Consider the following 24,443-nt stretch of genomic DNA (forward strand, 5'->3'; position numbering starts at 1 on the left):
AACAACTCCTCTATTCTAGGTACTCATTCTCCTTTCTCTGCTGCTAGGGCTGTGGCTCCAACAAGCTAAAGCCTCCATTAATTTCATTTTTTAAATATTGTGCAATCCACCAAGGAGTGGGGGGAAACGAGTACTCACAAAAATAATCTTAGAATAATATAAACCCCAAAACTGCAAGATTGACAGAATTTTTTTTCTTTAAGGATGGTTGTTTTGGCACCACTGTAGAGCTTTTAAAAAAAAAATGGCAATGGCAGCTTATTAAGCAGGTAGACACATCTTACAGCATCAGAATAATAAATATCATTTCATCCTCATGCAGCATCCTGTGGTGCAGCCCAGCCACTCACTCCACAAGACAAAAACATGGGGCAGAACCTCTCCCTGTGACCTATGCTAAGATTCAGAAAGCTAGAGTGTTCACATTTATATTGGGGTCTCTTTAATACAGAGCCAATCAACTAATAACCAAAAAGATATTGATTACCTACTAGGTACAAGCACTATACTCATACTATTAAAAAAGGAAGATTAGGGCTTGTTCTCAAAGGGCATAGCGCTGAGCTGAATTTTGCAGAACTGCTCTGATGTGCAGAACCCGTGATAGGCAAGTCATAGAATGTCTTCAGTAATTACTGCCTTGGTTATATCAGTGCCCTAGACACCCAACTCCAAAGCTCCTAATATGAGATCCTTCTTTACATCGCATTTCTAAATCCTACTGTAAAATGATGCTATGACCTTCTCTCTCTCTCTCTCTCTCACACACACACACACACATGCACACACCTAGGTGTGCACACATATACACAGTTGAAAGGGAAAAAATGCCAGACATTGGAGAAAAAGCTGATAACTGGCACACTAACAAGACAATCAAATTTTAAAGTCATTCTTAATGATTCAGGATGATGTGCCTAGAGTAGAACACAAAAGAGCCCGGACAACAGGTTACACTAACATTAGCTGCAAAAGCTAACTTGGTCCAAAGGAGGACACTGGAACCTCTTGCAATGAACTGTGTAAATACCTCCTGTTCCCTTGCACTCAGCATGAAATTTATGGTTGTCTCTGAATAAGCCCATCAAGATGGAAATATTCATTTATCTGAACAGAAAGATGTCATTGGAGTGCTTTCATTTGAGGCCACTTATGCCTAGTCCCCCATGGGAACTGGCAATCCATATTGGGGTTTGGGAGCAAAGCCCGGCTATTAGCAAAGTACCATTGTCCCCACCTTGCTACTCGTGTCTATCCCACAGAAGGTCAGATTCTTCCTTTTTTTCTGAAACAAGATCCAAGAAACCCAGTCATGTCACTTTACATTCAGAGTAGTACGAAAAAAAAGACTAAGAATTAACTTATTTGCTTATAAGAATTAGTTCTCCCTGGGTTAAAATGACAAACTAAGACAAAAATCCAGCTTTCCTTGGCAATTAACTAATGGGACTTGAAAGGATGCCCTTCCTCCAGCAGGTGTTTTTGGCATACTGAATTAACAACAGGAGATAAAGTTTGTGTTTTTATGACCCAATTTTCAGTGCATACCCTTGTTTTGAGATAAGACAAATGATATACTTTAAAAGACTTTCCTTCAATCAGATCTGTACCTATGTTTCTAAAATAAGAGGTTATACTAAAGGAAATTTATGTCCCATTGCCACTCCTTTATAATACATTAAGCACTTTGAAAGTCATTACTTGTTTCTCTTCAAAAGAGAATTGAATTTAAGAAGGAAGCTTATCTAAGTTCTTTAAGATTTGGAAAGTAATTACGGAGATAGGCCTGTATTCATTTCAAGTGAAAATTTTACTTAAACACAGGAAGCCACATGATTAAAAATGAAGGTTCTTTAAAATGTTTTAAATTTTACTTTGCAAATTAACAAAAAAAAAAAGGTGATCCCAGAAAAATGTAGCTTCTTTTGAGACTGTTTCCAAAAACAACCCTCTGACCCAACACTGACTATGTCCTTGCATAATCACAGCTCTGGAATCCACTTTGTTTGCAAGACAACCGAATAATCTTCTCCTGAGACTGCAAAAGACATTAGAGAGTGTTCCATTTATTACCTTAAAGGTTGTGGAACTACAGATGTCCAGATGATACACAGTGTTATTTTTTTAAATAATGCACATTTAAATTAGAGAACAAACAGCATCATTTGGGGTCCATTGTAAGTCGCTGACATTTATTAATATCTTTCTCCTCTTTTCTATGTAATACCTGTTTTTTAGTACATTAAAGCCAACATACTTGAAAAAGATGTACATGATAACCACCAGGACTGCCTGGTAAAGAGTATCTTCCCCTTGGTGCCTGGCTACAGACCTCTTCTAGTAAGTTTAGTCAACTCAGATGGTTAACTGGCCTCAGTACATCACAAAGCAGTCCTTTCAGGGTCTTGCCAGAAACCGGAAACAAGAAATGGAATCAGCTATAAAAATTTTTGGCCTACAAAAGCCACCAGGGTCCATTTTAGTTTATAAACCATTTTTACCAGAACTTCAAGCAAAGGAAACTTTCTTACAGAAAATGTTTCAAGGAGGGAAGAAAGGAAAGCCACCAACTAATTTTACTAAGTTTATAACAAATTCGATAAGAAAACTAGAGAAGTACAGTGCAATAAATGATTATTATAGAATAATCTTACATGATTACTAAAATAGATGAAAGAGTCCTAAAGTATTAACAAATTAAACCCAATAGTATATTTTCTTAACGACATCATAATCATTTGGGGCTTATCCCAAGATGCAAAGAAAGTTCAACATCAGAAAATCTATTAAGATGTAACTCCCATTGGGGGAAATCAGAGGGAGAGAGGAACCATGAGAAACTATGGAGTATAAGAAACAAACTGAGGGTTCTAGAGGGGAGGGGGTGGGGAGATGGGTTAGCCTGGTGATGGGTATTAAGGAGGGCATGTACTGCATGGAGCACTGGGTGTTATACACAAACAATGAATCATGGAACACTACATCAAAACAAATGATGTAATATATGGTGATTAACATAACATAATAAAATAAAATTAAAAAAAGATGTAACTCCCATTAATAAATGAAGTGGGGGGGAACCTCAGTAGGTGCTAACAAGTCATTTGTCAAAATTAAACATTCATTTGTGACTTTTTAAGCTCTGAAGTGAACTATGAATAGAAAGGAATTTTCTTAATATGATAAGAAAAAAGGTATCCACCAAAAACCTAGAGCACACATAACACATAATGATGGAAATTTAGAAAGACTGTCATTAAAGTCAGAAATACAATAAAGATACCTGCTCTCCCTGCTGCTGTTCATTGTTGTGGAGGTGCTAGGCAATGTAGTAAGACAAAGGAGAGAAAAATAAAAATTTGGAAAGAAAGTTACCAAATTGCCACTATTTGCAGCTATCATTTTCCATGTATAAATGCAGGATAATCTACAAACCAAATATTAGAAGCAACAAGAGAGTTTTGCTGGCTACAATATCAATATGCTAAAATCAGTAACGTTCCTAGCAATAACAATAACCAGCAGCCAATAACAACTTTTAAATACAATAGGGTGTATATGCATTTGCAATTCACAATAGCAGCAAAAATTTTAAGGAAACTAGGAATAAATCTAACAAAGGATTTAAGAAACAATTATAAAATTATGAAATTTTATAATTGTGAAATTATTTTTTATTATTAAAATTATTAAATTATTATAAAATTATGAAAGAATAAAAGAAGTCTTGGATAAATAAGATACACCTTGTTCACGGACGAGAAACTGAATAAAGATGTAATTTTTTCCAGTAAGATCAATGTGATTCTAGTCCCAGTAACAGTGGAACTTAGCAAGTTGATTCTGAAGTTCATATAGAAAAAGTAAAGTTCTAAGAAGAGACAATGCATTTCTGAAAAAGAGCAAGAGTAGTGGCGCTGGCAGATACCAAGTTATCATAAACTTTATAGTAATTAAAATAGTTGGTACTAGTGAAAAGATAGAGATCAATGAAGCAAATAGGAAGCCCAGAAATATGGTAAATGATAGATTGGTTCACTGGTAGGAGGGAAAGGATAAAATATTCAGTTAAAAATGCTGGAAAAGGGATGCCTGGGTGGCTCAGTTGGTTAAGCGTCTGCCTTCGGCTCAGGTCATGATCCCAGGGTCCTGGGACTGAGTCCTGTATCAGGCTCCTTGCTCAGCAGGGAATCTGTTTCTCCCTCTGCCTGCTGCTCCCCTTTCTTGTTCTCTCTCTCTGACAAATAAATAAATAAAATCTTTTTTAAAAATGCTTGAAAATTTGGCTTTTTATCTGGAAAATGAAAACAAACAATAACATTATACTACACATAAAAATAAATTCCAGATCAATTAAAAATATGTGAAAATCAAAAATTTAAACTGTAGAGAAAAATAAAGCAAAATTGGCTTCCAATTAAAGATAGAAAGTCAAATGCATATGTTAGTATTTGTTTCCTCCTTAAATCGCAGTAAAGTAACAATCAATGGACTTCCAAGACATGAAGCCACAAAAATAAAAGGAATGGAAAGATTAACAGCAGCAGCATAAGTTGTAATGTGAAAAGCAGATGGGTAAGCAGTAATTTACTTAACAGACCCCAAGAAGCCAAATTCTAAACTGGCAGTGAAGACATCAAGAAGCAACCTGATTTACTGGATAGAATCTCAAAATGTTTATCAGTTGGCTTTACCAGTACCACCAGATGTGAGAGTAACAATTTTCTTGTTTATAACTTCTTGTTTATAACTAAGAAAATTGGTTAAAGTCTTTTTAAGAAGCATTTAGACTCTCAAGTCCCCATCCTCACTCTGCCAGCAAGGAAAACGGCCCATCCCTGACCCTGTAGTTTATTTGTGGAGAGGGTAAGATTAAAAGTCTATGGATTGAGGGACACCAGCCTAGATGAGGGAAAGGGTACCTTATGAAAATAGGAAGATTAAAGTAAACATTTTAATTCTGAAGGTTGAGACTCTTGGCTTATTTTCTCCATTTAGTTCCCAGAATTCTGATAGACAAGCTTATATATTATGTTCCAGTCAAGAACATAAAAAGCTCTTCTAGGGGAAAGTCCCACAAAAAATATCTAAAGAATATTACACTGGGAGTTTCTAAATACAATTTCCCAGTCCATTCTTCCTATAGTGATGCCTACAGTTAGCAAGTCCCAATCAGGCTTAGTGCCCCACTCAAATACAAGAGTAAAACCAAGGAGCCCCAGATCCCCAGCTGTTCCAAGAAAGACCGAAGCTAAAAAGGCAATTTGAAGGAAGCAGACTCCATGTGAGAAGAATAAAACTTTTAAAACTATTATTAGTATCATTACAGACATGAAAAGACACTATATATATCCATGAACTAATAATAAGACGCCATTTTTTTAAATGAAAAAAGAAGTTTTTTTAAGACCCTTGGAAATTAAAAGGATAGCAAAAATGAAAAACCTCATTTTGAGGGTTAAAAGATAAAGTTGAAAGATCATCCCTTAAAGTAGAACAGAGAACTAAAGAGATGGAAGATAAAAGAGAAACTATAAAACCTTGAGAGGAAATTATTACAGAAATAATTCAAAAATTTTCAAGGAACTGAAGAATATGCATTTTCAGACTAAATGGACCTGTAACTGCTCAGAACAATGGCTGATGATTAACACACATCAGGAAACACCATCATGAAATTTCAGAATGCTAGAAGATCCTCCAAGCTTCCATAAAGGAAATACAATAACGAGAGGTGTCAAACAAAGAGCAATTATCAGAATAGCTTCACAGGCATAAATAACAACACTCTAAAAGTAGAACAGTGTGTAGCAATACTTTTAAATTTTTTCTGAAGGAGGGGCGCCTGGGTGGCTCAGTCGGTTAAGTGGCTGCCTTTGGCTCAGGTCATGATCCCAGTGTCCTGGGATCAAGTCCCGCCTCCGGCTTCCTGCTCAGCGGGGGGCCTGCTTCTCCCTCTCCCTCTGCCTGCTGCCCTGCCTACTTGTGCTCTCTCTCTACCTCTCTGTCAAATAAATAAATAATAAAGAAATTTTTTTCTGAAGGAAAATGATTTTCAATCTAAAACTATATATTCATAAGTATGAGGGCAAAATAGGACATTTTTAGATGTTCAAGTTCTTGAAAAATTTCTCTCCCATGAATTAGTTTTCAGGAAGCTACTATAACATGGTCTTTGCCAAAACAAAGGAATAAACAAAAAAGAGGAAGATAGGGGATATAGGAAAGAGGAAATCCAATACAGGATAGACACAAGGAAAATTCTTAGGATAACAGATGTGCTGCCAGTATAAAGGTAATCGGTGCCGATTGGAGGAGACAATCGGGGACAATTCTTCAAGAAGATGACTTTGGCAGAATACCTAATATATTTGAACAAATCAAGAGGAGAGTTTTATATATTCATACAATTAAATATTATACAGAAATTTAGATGAGTCAACATACACACATATCTCAATATGGGAAGATTTAGAAGACAAAATATTGAGTGAAAAAACAATAAGAGTACCATGAGCATTGTGACACCATTTGCATTTTTTTTTTAAATAATTCATGGTAGGGACCTGGGTGGCCTGGTTAAGTGTTTGCCTTCAGCTCAGGTCATGATCCCAGGGCCCTCAGGCTCCCTGCTCACCTTTTCTCCCTCTCCCTCTGCTCCTCCCCCTGCTTGTGCTCTCTCACACGCGAACTCTTTCTCAAATAGGTAAAATCTTTAAAAATAATAATAATAATAATTCACGGTACTAGAAACACTGTAGGCTTTTGTTGGGTGGTTGGGGAGAACCAAGGTATAGAGTTCATTTTTCTATGGGAAGGGGAATGTGAATGGCACTGGGGAGGAGAAATAAAGGGGACCTCAATTTTAACTGTAAGGTACCATCATTGCTTTTAAATGGTTTTTAAAACCTAAAGCAAAAATAGCTATGTGTTACTATTAGTTAATTCTGGGTAGTAAGTATACAAGTACTGATTTTACATTGATCTTCCTATTTTTTCTGTATTTTTCTTTTCCAGAAAGGAAAGGAGGACGGATTAGAAAAAGAAAGACAAGGGCTACGATCCCAGCCTTTCCAAGGGCCTAGGCTGAAGGGCCAGCAAACAGGGGCCAGATAGCACGGCCCATTCCCATTGCCCTGCCTAACTTAGGTCTTCTCTTCATTTTGTTCAGTACCTTGCTTACAACAGAACACAGCTGTTCTGCAAGATGCGTGTTTCATTTTTCAAATAAAATCCCTTTTTAAATCTCAGCTTTTTGTTGTTGTTGTTGTTGTTTTCTCAACATAGCCCATTGAATTGTGCCTCATCAACCACCCATGAGTAGGAAGGGCGCCTCACTCCCTTTAACAGCAGAAAACTGAGACTCTGCAATGATGGTTTGGGAGAGGGCTTGGAAATTAAAACATAGTTAACCATTCATATTATTACTTAGTATAGCTGTTACTTTGATGGAAAAAATACCAATAGCCGTCGACTCTCGCTTGCTCTCATCTACATCTGGCAAAGTACTGCCATGCTTCAAGATTCTACCCTCACCTGGTGGCAGCTGCCTCAAAGACAGGTAAGTACCTAGGAGGAAAGCAACATGACTTGAGGTTGCTCTTTCAATATCACCTAAAAAGTGATAGGAAACATCATAGTGATCAAGGGACTTGGGAGAGGGTAATGCAAAGAAGGCATTTGTTCTGTTTAACATAGAGATTTGCCCTTGGCCATGAAAGGGTCTGCTAAATACTCAGCTTCAAGTGTCTGTTCATAGCTTCTGCAGAAAGCCAAAAAGCTGAGCCTACAGATACCAGCGCATATGGTCTCAGATATAAGCGAAATAGTTCATCGTCATACTCTTTCATTTGATTTGGAACTGGAAGAATTGCAAAGAAGACAAAATGAAAGGTACTGGACAGTTATCCTTTCTCCATTTAAAAAAATAAATAACTTTGAAGTTTGGTGAGAATGTTGTGTGCTTGGGTTCAGGTCAGTGCTTATATTCACAGACGCTTGATGGATTTCTGGCTTCAAATGTTTTATCAAGACAATCCACCTTGTAGCAATCTCCAAAGAAGACTGTGTGGCTCTATTAAGTCCGCAATTTGCTTTTTATAAAAGTGACTAAATATGCCTTTTCACAACAACGACAAGTCATCTCCCTCCTGGAGCCAACAGAGTTTGTCACCCAGCTTCCCCCGCTTTTCAAAGCCAGCCATCAAAAAGCAAAGGAAATGTCATGACTTTGGAGCCGTCAGAAAGCTCTTAAGTCCCAGTGCAGGCTATTTCTCCTTTTGTGGCACAGAAAAGAGTGGACAGACACAATGAATAAATAATCCCATTGTACTTACAAATGTGTAACAATCGTTCAAAATGAGGTGAGGAACAAAGATAGGAGATTGCAAAGCAGCCCTGGTCTTAACAGCTTGCAATTCCAGGGCCTAAACTGCTTTTGCAAACACAAACACACACACAGCAACCATGAGAAAATAAAAATTAAAAATGGCATCCGATTCAGAATGCCAAGAGGCTCAGCCTAAATGGCCTTCTGTATAATTCACTTTGGACACCTTCAGCTTCAGTGGCTAAGGGCAGCCAGTCTGGGCCAAGGTTAACACCTTAAACTATTCAAAATAACTGACTTTGAAATAATCATCAGGCTCAACAGTTGTTGCTAAAAACACCTCTTCATCATTTTTACTTCACTGCAGGCTTTCCTTTCACTTAAAAGAAGGCTTGTTGTTTGAAGTTCTAGCATTTGTGCAAGGCCTCCATTTTTCATCTCTGGTGCCTACATCCACCCACTCTCCACCCTGAACTGCAGAATCCAGGACAAGAACAGGTGTGAGGTCCCAGCGGAGAAGGTCTAACACTGGGCGGAACAGCCAGTACTGGAGACACAGATGGCGGAAGCTCAAGCCAGAGATTCAAGGGTTCACAGAAAACATAGGGAATCCCAAGAACTCAGAACTTCAAATGGCCTTAAAGAATTAACAACTGCAAACTTTTTTAAGATTTTATTTATTTATTTGTCAGAGAGAGTGCACATAAACAGGGGGAGAGGCAGACAGAGGGAGAGGGAGAAGCAGGCTCCCCACTGAGCAGGGAGTCCAATGTGAGGCTCAATCCCAGGACCCCAGGATCATGACCTGAGCCAAAGGCAGATGTTTAGCTGACTGAGCCACCCAGGAGCCCCCAAACTGCAAACTCTTAATTGTATTTTTAAAGAAAGTGGGTGGGGTGATGCAGCTTGGCATAAACAAACAAAAAAAAAAGAACTCTACATTAAGATAGATTTTTGTACCAAAAAATGAGTGTTTTATTCTCTTTTCACAAGACAAAAAAAAAAGTGTTTTCTTACTTTGTAGGCAAAGTATAAGTAGAATTTGAAAATTAGAAGTGTTAGGTAGGGAAGCAGGATTGCCTGGTGTTCATCTCCATGATGGAAGGGGATGTGGGCTGGCCTCATTCCCGCCCCGCAGAGCTTAGTGCTCTTCTTAAACCATATCTGGGTACCAAATTTGATACTCCCATTCATGTAGAAGAATATCTGTCCTAAGAAAACGTAACACTATGTCTAAGCACTTTTCTCCAACAAAGAAAGTTCAAAGAATTGTATTTAGTACTGCATACAATATATTTTTCTTTCTTCCATTGATTTACTGATTTTTAGATCAATAAATATTTACTAAGTAACGTCTCAAGTCCAGCCACTGTGTTGGGCATAATATAAAATTCTATGTAATTTTAGGTGTCCCATATAATTTTGAAGAAGACATGGCCTTTGCCCCCTCAGAATTTATAATTTCAGACTGCATTGGAAGAAAGAAAGGATGTTGCATGTGGCAATGTGAAAATCCTTAGCCAGCTAGTCAGAATTAATGGCCTCTCAAAATTAGATACACAAATGGCTATTTGTCCCAGTGAAAGGCTATCACTGAGCCCAGGGTTTTTCCTTGGTCTATTTTTGGCTGCTTCTTTCCCCAGCTTAAGTTTTCATCCCCAGCTGCTGCCAGAGTCCTAACCACCTCAGGGAAACCAGAAAACCTGAACTTCATTAAGTCAGCAAAGAAGATTAAGAATACAGCCCATAGTTGTGGTTCCCAAACTGTGTGCTGGAGTACCCCAGGATGCTACAATAAACACACATGGATGGTTTAAATTTTCAAGGGAAACACGGGGATATGTGTTAGGCCCTGTGCAAACTACTACTACAAATGTGTGTATATATACAGAGAGAGAGAGAGTTTTTTTTTATTTCCTATACCCTTAGAGTTCTAAGTATTAACATTTTTCTTCTGAATTACATTATCATTGCATTTATCATCACACAATTATTTGAAGCAATATAAATTATATTTTGATATATGATTATTAAACATATTGCGTTTCACTGAATCTACTACATCACTGATTTTAGAACACATTTTTTTTTATATATCTCTAGGGGGAAAAAGTCCTGCCAATTAAACCATGATGTAATGCTTTCTTATCATTTTGGCTTTTTTTTTTAGATTTATTGGAAGAGCTCTTTTAACTTTAGACATAGATTTTAATTATATATTATTCTTATGCATTCATAAAAAAGGTAATATAAATGAAATAAATTGGCTACAGTACTCCTGCAACATCTTCACAGTCTGAGTCTAGGTCTTCTGAATCAATTTTCAACTAAGACTTTAATTATCACAGTTTCCTGTCCGTTATCATCCTCTGTGCTATCAAGAACATTGGAGAAGAAACATTTCTCATAAGAGAGCTCCACTATTGTCTCTGGGATTTTCTTCCAAGCCACGGGCACCATTCCATAAGTCTTTATTCTGGAGCTTTCTTACTTGGAATTGTCAGGCTATTTATGGCATATGAACAGCATAGAACAACTTCATGACTGAGATCTACCTGAAAAAATTATAAGATGCCATTGACTATGAGACACATCTTGATTTTAGACACAGTCAGTGTTATCATAGACATAATAATTATGTCTGTAATGCTACCCTAGGTAAAAACGAAGGTGTAGGGCAGGGACAAAGGGCACACATCAATTTTGATGAAAGTGAAGAGTCATTAACCAACGGAGTAGTGAAAGGATTTTTAACCCAGTCATTAAAGCCTGTCACTTTTTCAACCAAAAACCTTTTGTTTGTTGCCACCAGAGATTTACCCATCATGAAACAAAGCACCATGATCAGGAGAGAGGTATGCCTATGTTCTCTAAAATAAGAGGAAATGAGAAAGGAGAATCTGCCGATCTCAGTTATGTTACGAGGCAGATAAACATTAGGAAAGAAGATACATGGAGTCTGGGCACCTAAACTCTCCATGTGTCCTCCTGCTGCATAGAAAGTCACCAGCTATCCCCAGGAGTACACATTCACCGGTCTGAAAACTACAACACCAGGGTGACTTGATGTCTAAAGTGCAAGGCAGCGAAATCTCTTCGAGGTCTGGCCTGGAATGGGCAGACTGCCTCATTGCTCCTACATGCCTAGAACTTCCTAGGACCCCCTCATGGAAGGCACGATGTCTTAGGAGAGGCCTCAATGCCCAGAAACACCACGATCTACAAAGTTGAAATAATGCCAGGCTCTCCCTCCATCCCATGGACCAAGAACCAAAACTGAGACAAAAGAAGAACCCCTCCTGGTACTTTAGCAAAACAAATATTGATATTTTCCCCCCACATAGAACTCTCCTGCTTCTGTCACAGTTTTTGTTCTGAAGACCCATCACATAAACATCTAGCTAGGGAGAGTGCCTAGATGCTTATGAAAATGCATGATGTTTTAAAAATGTTCTTCTGTGCTTTAATCCCCCTTTAAAATTAATGTTCCTAATTCCTGGGGCTGCTGAGATAGGATCTCAGCCATCTGCCCTTGCTGGTTCCTATGGCATCCTCTGATTAAACAAAGGGGGCCAGCTGAAGGTGCAGGGGTTTTATTTTACGGGAGCCCACATATTCTCCACAGGCCTCATTGAGGAATATAAGATATTTTTCAAATTGATTTTTTTTTAACTAAATGAACAAATTGTCTTCTTCATCTCCTCTTGGTTAGAGAACTGGAAAAGAGACTCCCAAGACTTCTGGTATTTTCCATACTCACAATTTCAGACAGGCAGCTCCCTGTCTCTGTAAAAATGGTATTTCCATGTTTGCACAAGCCTTTGTCCACTCCCTTGTCATCTCTCTGATACTATATTCTATAGGTACAGTGATGCCCCTGACCTTTCCACTTCTCTGAGAATTCACATAATAGTACTGTAAAACATGATATAAAATAAATAAAACCATCCTACAGAATTTAGAAAGTGAATACTCTATTCCAGGGATACATGTGATCTAACTACTTTAGCAGATTCAAGTTTTTACAAGCCTCACAATTATATTTACCAAAAGAAATGTAACTTCATTTTCTGTAACTCCATTTGATTTGATCTCCCATTTCCATCTGACAGCAGCAAACGATTTAGTCACATGCAAGTAAATTCAAATTAGTGATCACTCATTTTAAGCTTAACTCAAATTTTGTGGGTCCATTGTCTTCCACCCCACCCTATCCCCCATTTTGTATCCCCTTTTTACTGAGGGTAGCTGCAAAGTTCCTGAGATAACCCCAGAGTTCAGAGTGTGGGAGTGAGCATGGAGGGGGCCTCTAGGACATAGCCACTTTCATCCATCTGTCAGCATCCACTGACATGAGCTCTTCACCTTTTATCAGCCATTAATATGCTTCTCCTGGGCACATGGGGACTTTCTGATGCTCTCCCAGTAGCAATCTATTCCCAAGCCATTGTGGCCTGGGGAATATTAGCAAGGCTGCCACTTCTAAAGTTCCAGATGATAAATAGGTTACAAGTCATTACTATTCTTGGAAACCCAAATTTATAGGTGTTTCTAGGTACCCCTCCTAGATCCACCCCAAGGCAGTGCACAGGGGAGGAACCTCACTCCCACTTCTAATTTCTTCCTTCTTTCCCAACTCCATCTCCTTCCCTCTGGACCTATCATTTAGGGTACCAGTTCTCAATGGGAGTGGTACTGCCCCCACATGGTAATTTTGAAAATTTGCGAGGGCATTTCCCCAAGAACATTTTATCTTGAAAGCTTTCAAATCTGTGGAAAAATTGCAGGAATAGAACAATAATTATCTTGATGCTCAAGAAATGTGACATTAATACTATTATCTATTACACAATTTGTTATTTAAATGTCCTCAATTATCCCAATAATGTTCTTTGTAGCTGGTTTTGAGTTCCATCCAGGATTTAATTAAAGATCATAACTGAATTGAGTTATCAAGTCTCTTTAATCTCCTTTAATCTAAAATAGTTCTGGCACTTCGTGGGCAGGAGCCATGAATAAAGTCATCTCACAATGCATGGGATGGTCCTGCCAATAGGATATTGTTCTACATCCCACATAACTTTTTGAAGATTTCCCCCAGACATTCATATCAGCTTAAAAAATCATTTACATGGTGGGAGGAAACTTTTGGAGGTGATGGATATGTTTATGGCACAGATTATGGCGAGGGTTTTAGGAGTTTATACTTATCTCCAAACTCATCAAATTATAAACATTAAATACGTACAGTTTTTTGTATGTCAATCATACCTCAATAAAGTAGGGTTTTTTTAAAGCAAATAATAATAATAAACAAAATGTAAATGAAAAAGTAAAAAATAATTTATAATTATCTGTACTTAGAGATTAATTCCATTTTACATATAAACACAAAGTAATTTTTATACACTGAATTTTCAGGAACAGCAACAATATAAATTAAGAGAAGGCTATACCCTATTTTGTTAGAAATTTTTTCAAAGAGTTTATTTCCCAAAGGTATGTCATTAATGGCAGTGTCATTCATAATAATTAAGTCACCACACGATACCTCCCTAATCAGTCTGTGTTCAAGTCTGTCACTTTCACAGCAGTTCTGTTTTCAAGTTCAAGCGTCAAACTATGTTAATACATCCTCTAGTGTAGTGGTGTCCAAGCACTTAAATGTTGAAATATATGTTTAATTTTATGTTGCTTTTACTTTATTTCTCTTTTGTGTTCAGTTAGGGCATTGTATTGGTTTTTGCTTTTTTTTATTCTAGGTAGGCAGTAATTACCTATCATTTTATTTCAGGATAATAAGGGGGATCTTACAAAGTACCACTTATAGAAAGAGATTTCAAATGAATTGTTTAAAACGTATAAGTTAATCAAGGAAATGTGTACAAAGTAATTAGGGAATTATTAATTATATTTAAATGTAATGCTCATATTAAAGTTATGTTTTCTAAAACAGTCTTTTTTTAGCTTTTATTTATTTATTTATTTTTTGTAGTGCTCAATGATTCATTAGTTTAGAAGATTGCATACAGAAGTGTTTGTGGATAAAATGCTCCCCTGTCTGGTCTGCACTCCTTCACCTATTCCATCAGCAGCATCCCTGTCCGGCTCCTCTCCATGGAAAGCTTCACCTCCCTAGTGGAGAAGATGGAGCTAACCCAGAATGAATCAGCTCAATGCCCACCTCTAGCACCTATGAATCGGGCCAGATGGCAAGACATGAGGAGCTCTTCCTCCTACACAAAGCCAATCCCCTCCTCAAACCTGGGTCTAACGCCCTCCCTTCCAGGACCCTTCCCTTTCTGCATCTCTAGCTTCACTAAAGGTCCCACTCCTTCTGTGGCCTCTCCCTAGTTCCTCTCAAGCCCTGCTTGCCCCTTAGGCTACCCTCAAGTCCTCCCCTTTTGCTCAGTCTGTCAGACTATTTCATTTGTTTTCACTTCTTTGCTCCCCACTTATGCTGAAACCTGCTTTCTGCCCTGTCATGTCACAGAACTGCTCTCACGAAGCACACCAATGGCCTTGACTGCCAGATGCCACAGTTTCTTTCGAGGCCTGAGTGATGACAGAGTGGAGCTTTCTGCCAAGTTTCATCCATGTTTCATGTTTTCCTGCAGTGCTCCCTCACATTTCCTTACCTGGCCACTTCTTCCTCCCCCTCCAGCTTTCCTAGAAGCTTTCCCTGAACCCTCAGGTGCATCCGTGTGCCCTTCCTCTGGCACTCACCTCCATCTTAACATTTATCATATGTTAAAAGTATTTCCTGGAGGGCAGGGACGAGCTCTCATTTACCTCACCAGGGTCTGGCACTAGGTAGGCCAGGTATTTGCTGGGCTGAGCTGACTGTCTGAAGGCGACACACCCAACAATGTCCTGGCTTGCTCTGGACACCTTGCGGTGTTACAACCACAAGTTTCTGTCAAGTTGGGCTCCGGCACACGTGAAGAGTCATTACAGGCTTTGGGACCCCCTCAACGTGATCCACTGAACTAAGAGATTCCGACAGAAACAAGTCGGTTTCACCATCTGTGCTCAGGTGACATTTCGAATGGCTTTGAGTCCCCACTCCACATATACACTCGCCAAGGGTATATGTGTGATGAGGCAAGGAAGGTTGAGGCAATCTCACCTACACCACATATAAAAAGAGCACAAAAGACCTATCAATTCCCTCTACTTGTACTTGAACATTGCAGTTAAGAGTAAAAACCAAGTGTATTTTCTTCCACCACATATGCCTCCTCTACCATTAAGGGTCAAGGGGAATGGATGGAACCCATCCAGGGCAGAAGCTCTTCTCCTTTCTCTCCGAATGCTCTCAGCAACTTGCTTATTAGCTCCTTGCTCAGAAGAGACACTCAATAAATAAAATGAAATTTAAACCAAAATCATGAAGATTTACACCTCATTGTTTTGTTGTGGTTGTTGTTTTTCCCTCCAAAAGAGCTGGAATTTTCAGGGAATAAAATCATACATATCTTCTGATTAGTGATTAATGACAGACAATTCACAATTTCTTCCTGCATTAAAATTGTACTTTAAAATGCAAAATTAGTCAACTCTCTCGCTTAGGGAGCAGAGGGGTTTTCTGGAATCCAACCAAGTCTGCCTCTCTCAGTACATTTCCCTCCTAGCAATGCTCTTAGGAATCAAATGTGGTTTATTTCATTTTAAGTCGCTTTTTTTTCAATTCAGGAAAATGAATGTTGGAGCCAGATAAGAAACTATAGTCTGCTTTCAAGAAGGTTACAAGAAAACTGCATCTTGCATTACTAATCCGTTATCTTCATGTTAACAAAAAGATTACTGACACATTTTTGAATGAAAGAAAATAAAATAACAAATGCATCTTAGGAAATGTGTAACTTTCATGCAACACACAAATCAGTTGTTAAATATTTTTTAAATGAAGGAAAATGCATAATAAATTTTTCCTTTGGAAGTAAAGAAACCAACTTTTGGGGATAAGAGAGAAAAAAAGTAAACTAGGATTGGGAATCATCCTTTCATAGAAAGGAGGATATGAATTAAATGACTATACCTATAACTTCTTAATCAATAGCATGTTTCCTAGGAATGATTTTATTAGCCCGCATTAAGTGTTTTGTGAGGGGAAACGTTTCAGAGGCTGTCTCTGTGCTTTTTTCCTACAAAGTCAGACTCCATCTCCCAGAGTTCCCTAAAGAAGGTTCTGGAAGACAAAAGCCAGCCAGATACATTTTCCAAGAACCTCAAGAACAGCACCAGAGATAGAGAGGTGACTCAAACCAATTAGCAATGCTGACCAAACTGGTCCCACAGCACAGGGTCCAGTTAGGACCTCCATCCTTGGCAGCAGACAGATCTGCCCACACTCTCACTCACAAACTGGACGCCTTCAGCAAGTTTCCTAATCTCTCTGTGCTTCAGGCTCCTTACTATTTATAAATTGGAAATAACAATATACCTACCAACAGAGAATTAAATGAGTTAATAGTTGTTCTTAGAACAGTGCCCAGTAAGCACTATACAAGTATTTGATAGATTAAATAATTAAATAAAGAAAACACAGTTGCACGCAATAAAAGATAGTCACTATTTTCGAGCAAGGAAAAGAGAGCCTGAGAGCTGCAGATGACAGGGTGGAGGAAGGTTGAAGGAAATAGGATTGGTCCCTCCCTCAAAAGATGACATATGCCACCTACAGGATTCAGAAGATCTGGAGGGGCACCTGGTTTAGGGGTTTGTTTTTCTTCAGAGGTGGTCAAAGATGCTTAAGTCCACTTTAAATGTTAGTTTTTCAGTGATGGCATGATAATCTAATAAGAAGAAACACTTACTTATACCAAAGTTGTTCTGAGTACTTTTTATATCATCTCACTTGATCTTACAACAGCTCTACAAGGTAGATATTATTATTCCCATTTTACAGATGAGGAAACTGGAGCACAGAGCATTTAAGTAACTTTTCCAAGGTTGGTAAGCAAGTTATAAGACCTCATTACCAAATCTATGCATGATAATTTGTCATTTATTTAAGTTTTCACTGCATTATCTCATTTAATAACTATGAGATAAATGTTCTTTATAGATGAAACTCAAAATAACTGTAAAATATGTATTAGTATGTGTCTCAAAAAAAATACGGTATGTTCTTCTACAACTCAGGTCTCTGTAATGCAAGTTAGTTCATACAAGACTGGAAAATAGAGAAACAATTTAACATAGAAGTCATGTTAGTTCATGCACAATTTTTGCCAACATTTTCATGTTTCTCAGCAAATATAGCAAGCTAGGAAGAAATATGGTATCTTACATGATGCCCATCATTCATCTGAAGTTCTTTCCAGCTCAGACTACCTCCTCTGTCTCAGGTGTGCTATTGCACGCTTCTTTCCAGCTTTATTTTCCCTTGTTTCTGCAACCCATCATCCTCAACACGTCCTTATCTGTACTTCCATTGAGCAATTTTTTAGGGTAAGGCCCAGATTTGCTGCAGTATTTTTCATCTATCAGGGATTTAGCATGTCTTTTTTACTGTGCTAATATTTTCATGGTTTTCAGTGTTATGGTGACAAAGTTGTGAGTGGTCTGTTTTTCACCCCATTTTCCTACAATCCCTGTTATTTCTAGTGTATGATTTTGTAGAATGTGGGGTTTTTCAAGAATGCTCACATTATTACAGAAATGCCTGTAAAAAATAAAATGTTTGACCTAGCTCACCACTGTCTTTTTTATGTATGTCATATTCTAACCAACAACAGCAGTGGTAGATTTTGTAGTTGAGGGCTTTTTTTTTTAAGATTTATTTACTTATTTGAGAGAGAGAGCGCATAGGTGCATTCACAAGCAGTGGGGAGGGGCAGAGGGAGAGGAAGAATCTCAAACACACTCCTCCCTGAGCACAGAGCCCAACAGGAGGGCTCAATCCCCCTGAGATCATGACCTGAGCCAAAATCCGGAGTCAGGTGCTTATCTGACTAAGCCACCCAGGCGCCCCTGTGGTTAAGTTTTTAATGGTCTGAGATGACCAACAAACCAATATTGTTAGATTTTTTAATTAGGCCAGAAGATGGAACAAAATAAAATCCTGGGGAAGAATCATTTCAAATGCCTCTCCCTTGTCAGATCTAATTCTGCTTTTGAGGAGTCTCAGCTATCCACTCCCCTCCAAGAAGGGGGCAACAACATGATGTGTTACCAGTCCACACATGGATTGGGCCATAATTACCATGGGTGAGGCCACTGAATCTTAAAAGGCTGCACTCACTTTCCTGCATCCTCCTTCTCTTAATGCAAAAGAAATAGAAATCCTGCCAGGACCACAGAGGAGCCCTATTGCTTCTTTGTCTCTTCCTTCTCACACACACAGCTGGAAGAGGAAGTTAAGTTCCAGCCTGTTCTACAGATCTGACTATATTCAGCCCTCAATACATCTTCTATTTCATTTCTCCACATGGCCAACCAGAGGGCAGTAAGAATTCCAAAATTTTGGTTCTTGGAAGATATGGGAAAACCCACTTAGGTCTCAGGTCCATGCAATATGCTTTAACCCAGACTTTTCCAGAGAACCTGAATGGAAATATCAGCTGTTTATGCTGTCCTGAGGAATTGGGAGGTAGGGCGGTACGTAATATTACTCAAAGGTCTCCAGAGGAATGGAACCAGCAGGATGGAGACCTGGAGAGAGAAGGAGGGGAGAGAGAGAGAGTGAGTGAGAGGAAGGTAGATAAAGACAGAGGTTACGAGGAATTGGCTCATGATTATGGAAGCTGAGAAGTCCCACAACATGCTGTTTACAAACTAGAGAACCAGGAAAGCTGGTGAGGTAATTCAATTTGAGTCCAAAGGCCTGAGAACCAGGGGAGCCAATGGGTTTAAAACCCAGTGGGCTTAAATCCAAGGAATGAAGAAGATAAGAAAAGATGTCCCAACTCAACAGTGAGGCAGGAAGCTAAAAAGGGTAAATTTCTCCCTCCTCCATGTTTTTGTTCTGAGTCCTCAATGGGTTGGATGATACCTATCCACAGTGGGGAAAGCAACGTACTTTACTGAATCCCCTGATTCAAATGTTAATCGCATCCAGAAACACCCTCACATCCATACCCAGAAATAATGTTTCAGCTGGCACCCCTTGCCCAGCCAAACTGACACGCAAAATTAACCATCACAAGGAGTGGCTGGCAGGGCAGGACTTAGGCACATTTGGGTCTCTAGTCATAATATCAATATATACCACAAAATCGGACCCATAACAACAAACACAAAACTGGGGCCTCAACAGGTTACCATTATAGAATGATATGTATATATTACCGGTCTTCCAGCTAGGTTACCAAAACACGGTAGCATGTCTTTAAAGTCATAGCCTCACCACCAGCTCCCCAGAAGCAGCAGTGCTTGTGTCCCTTACTACCTGCGTGAAGGCCAAAGCTTCACCACCCAACATACTTTTTCAACCCTGGAGAAAATGCTTAGGAAATGAGCAACTAATCATCCTAATAGTTCAGATGATGTTATCATATTCATTATTTCCTTACAGAGACATTCCCAAGGAATCCACTGAGTGTTCACCATTTGAACCTACATATTGGAGAAAAGTTAAGAGGTCTTTTAATTCTAATTAAACAATCAGTAAACTCTGAGTAGAAAACAACAGTGGAAAAAACTGTATTACGTGTGAGGAAAACACTTAATGAAAGGAGCCCTCTAGAGAAAAAAATAATAATAAAGGGCAAGGACTGTGGAAACGGAGATGTTCCATACAATAAATCACCATATTTATTTGCCTGGCTAGTCTCTTCCTCTGGAGACACCCCTTCCCTGGCCTATGTGGACCTGAGAGGCTGTCAGTCACAGGGAACGCTCTCTTCCTCCCCCGTCTGCACAGGCATGGGCTTGAAATATAGTCTGGTCGGTCAGAATTCCCACCCACCTCCCAATCCACAACTGTGATTTTCTCAGGGACAGGCATGTGACACAACTCAGACCAATTAGATTCTTTACAAGGACTTTTCTGGTAGAGCCACTAAGAAAGAATGTTTCTTGCCTTGAGGGTCATAGTGCTGGAAGGAAGGAAGATTAGAACATCCACCACCTTATCTGAGAGGAGTAAAGGGAGCCAAAAATTAAAACTTGTATCTGTATGAATACAAATCCCATGTTCTTTCCAGTTCAGGAAGCCAGAATACTTCCACTACCATTTCTTGGAGGATACAATAAGCATGACAATGGATATAGCAGGAAAGCCTCAATACAGTTAAACCATCATTTACCAGGCTTGCCAGTTGTTGTGAAGAAAGACACATGCATCAGGATCTCTACCCTCATGGAGAATGCAATACTGTAGAGGGAAACAGACCATTACACAAACTACTGCACTTCAAGTATGAATGAGTGCGAAGTCATGTGGGATCCTGAAGAGGGAAAGACAGATTCCAACTGGGGATGGCAAAGGAATACTTTAGGGAGAAGGAATTTAACCTGAACTTAAGAATGAGTGGGATTCCAATAGGCTGATAGAATACAATAGGGAGGCTTTCTCCTTTGACTAAAGCATCATATGAAGTTGGCTAAATGTACCCTTGTACTGTCTGGATGGAACAAGGTGCTGAAGGGGATGAGAAAATGTATTGATCAGAATGGGCTAGTTTATGCTGCAGTAACACACAACCCCAAAATCTCAGTATCTTGAAACAATAACACATATCTTGTTCGACTACATGTTCACCATGGTTGGCTAGAGATTCTTCTTCATGTCTCTTTCATTCTGTGATGCAGGCTGATGAAGTAGCCTCTATCAGAAATGTTGCTGGCCATCATAGGAGAGGGCAAGAGATCTTTGGAGAGTTTCATGCCATCAATTAAATGCTCCAGCTTGGAAGTAGCTCCTATCACTTTTGCTCACAACTCATTGTCCAGTACTAATCTAAGGCTCCATCCAATCACAAGGGGCTCAATAAATGCAATCCTAACAGGTGCCCAGAATGTAGAGAGCCAGAGATATTTGGTGAACAACAGCAATGACTGCCACACTTGGTTTAGATGCTTGTCCATGACAGGGTTCACACAAGGCAAGGACATGAGGAGAAGATAGCTACATGGAGAACAAAACAGAGAGTCTGGAAGTCAGACCAGCAAACATGAAAACATTGATTAAGCAGCTATTACGTTTAAGCATTATACTAAGCACTAAGGATTCAAAGGTGAATAATATAGTGTCTCTGTCTTCAAGGAGCTCACAATCTTATGGTACTGATTGATACATATTATGGACAGAATTATGTCCCCCCAAAATTCATATATTGAAGCACTAACCCCAAATGTGACTATATCTGGAGATAGGGCCTTTAAAGTAATAATTAAGGTTAAATTAGGTAACAAGGGTGGGGCCCTAATCCAATAAACATGGTGTCCTTATAAGAAGAGGAGACACCAGAACTCTCTTGCTTTTGGTGCACACAGAGGAAACACCATGTAAGGACATAGTGAGAAGGCAGCCATCTGCAAACCAAAGAGAAACATTTTGCCAGAAACCAATCCTGGTGCTTCACCAGCCTCCAAAACTGTGAGAAAATTAATCTTTGTTGTTTAAGCTACTCAGTCTGTGATATTCTATTATGGGAGCCAAACAGACCAACCAATAACATGATATGGTAAGTACAATGATCCATATACACATGTGGGCATGTAGGGGAAAAGGCCCCTTCAGTGATGACACAATAACCACAAGTCACCCTGATCCTATAACCTCACACAGAGCCCAGGAACAGAGCCCTGCCTGTACTTGGAGGCAAAGATTCAGGAACATCAGGTAGCTTCAACAACCAGTCGTGGTTTAGCAGGTCCTCGTGTGACTCAAGGCAAGCACTATGCAGAAAGATTCTTAAAAAGATGTCCAAAGTTTACCTCCTTAAGGATAAGCATGAAAGAGAATGTGCCAAGGCTGATAATATTACCTACTGCCATATTATCCTCTTTGGTCATCAGCCTCTTCACACTGCAGCCCTATAAAAGCAATAATTTTCTGAGAGACTCAAGAATTCCACTTTATATTGGATAAAAGCAATATACAGAATAAGCACAATTCATGGAATGCAAGCATTTCTATTTTGTCTTTCTGTATCCCTTTAAAATTTATTCAGTAGAGTAAGTACTTCTGCCCCTGTATAAAACCCATGCTGATTCCATGACTTTTCTAATGACTTGTAAAAAAAAAAGGCCTACAGGTATAGTTTCAAAAGGGCAGTTAGACTATCTAGTCCCATGTATAGTCAAAACTTCTAACTTCATTTGAAGTTACAGTTCATTCGAAGTTCTTTCTCTCCTTGGCACTGGCTTGCTACCTCGGAAGAGGGGATAGTTGACTTCCATCTTTCTTGCTCACCTCTGTTATTTCCCAGCTGCTCTTTCTGACTTTTCAAGACTGGGGGCACAGGGAAAGAAGGGTGAGGGGAGCAGAAAGCTGTTACTTGCACTATCCTAAGTTCCATAGTTACTACTCATGGCATATCCTAGCCCGATTCTCCTGTGAAGCACTTTTACACATATTCAGAGTTTCCCATTGATTTCTCACCTGCAGTGTCCATCTCTAGTCCAGTTGGTCACTTTCCTGTGTCCACAAACCCTGGGCAGTCTACCTCCAGTTTCTGTCACTTGGGTCACATTGACCCTTCCAAAAGCCCCTGTTGGATGGGATTCAGCTCCTTCATACACATACAGTCATCTAGCCCTTAGGAAACATTCATGCCCCTCTGCCCTGACATGGGGTGATCCCAACACAGACACTGCCTCAAATCATCCATCAGTAGTTAGCCCATCTCTCACTCTTTTAAGACTTACCCAGTGGGAGCCAGACAGAAAGCCACTGTCATTGGGTCATAGAAAGTAGTCCATTGACATGCCTCTTTCTAGGCTTGAGGCAAAGTCAGGCATAAGTTACCCCTCCCATGGTGAGGACAGGGGCTTCTCCCAATGAAGATCTTATCAAAGAAATTCTCTTCAGAAACTCTCTCTAATCTCCAAAAACCCAATTGTTTTCATCCCTAATGTGAATGTATATTTAAGAGACAGAAAAATAGTTTTTAATATTTTTTCCAAAAATTTGCATCATAGTTTGGCCCCTTGCTATGGTATCTGTCACTCACAGTCTTTGAGTTTTAATTAAAACTTCCAATTTAATATTCAGTTACTCAGACTGTGGTGGGCAGAATTGCCTGCATCCCTGAAGAACCACACCAGGAAGCCAGGTGTTTCAAACAAGATGCCCCCATGAGACCTGAACCCAGGTTCACTACTGAATTAACATCACAGAAGGACTCCTCTTTCTTTGTGGGGCTTCATTCAAAGAACTAATTCTGTCTAGTCTCTTCACTCTCTTTGGTCTCACTAATCCTGATTTTGAAGTGTTCGGGTTCTAGAGTCAAGGGCTGATACCTGTGTCATTCAAATCAATGCAAAGCAGTAAGATTAGAACTCATAAGAAAAGATGACATCACCCAAAAAGACCCATGAATTTGGAAATTTATAAAAGAGACTTCTTAATAAGCCATGGAACAAAGAAGTCACCAAAGTACAGAACATTTATAATTGAATGATGGAAAACTTCCATATCAAAATTTGTGAGATATACCTAAAGAGGTACTTAGAGGAAAATTTGTAGTCTTGAATGCATATTTAAAAAAAAAAGAAAAATAGAAAAGCAACAAAGTAGGCATCCACCACAAGAAGACAGGAGAAGAAACAAGTAAAATCAAAGAGTAGGACAGAAATAAAAAATAATAAAATAGTAATAAATAAAAGAAGAAATTAATGAAACTCACAACAAAAGAAAGTAGGAGCTGGGGCACTTGGGTGGTTCAGTTGGTTAAGTGATTTCAGCTCAGGTCATGATCTCAGGGTTGTGAGATCAAGCCCAGTGTTGGGCTCTGTACTGGGCATGGAACCTGCTTGGGATACTCTCTCTCCCTCTCCCTCTGCCCCTCCCCACCTCCACACCCACTTGCGCTTACGCTCACACACTCTCTCTTTCTCTCTCTCTAAAAAGAAAGAAAGAAAGAAAGAAAGAAAGAAAGAAAGAAAGAAAGAAAGAAAGAAAACAATAAAATAAGATAAATCTCTGGCAAGACTGACCAAG

The sequence above is a fragment of the Callorhinus ursinus genome, unplaced genomic scaffold, assembly GCF_003265705.2.
Source record: "Callorhinus ursinus isolate GAN/ISIS: 27379988/994484 unplaced genomic scaffold, GSC_fseal_2.0 scaffold1, whole genome shotgun sequence".
NCBI lineage: Eukaryota > Metazoa > Chordata > Mammalia > Carnivora > Otariidae > Callorhinus > Callorhinus ursinus.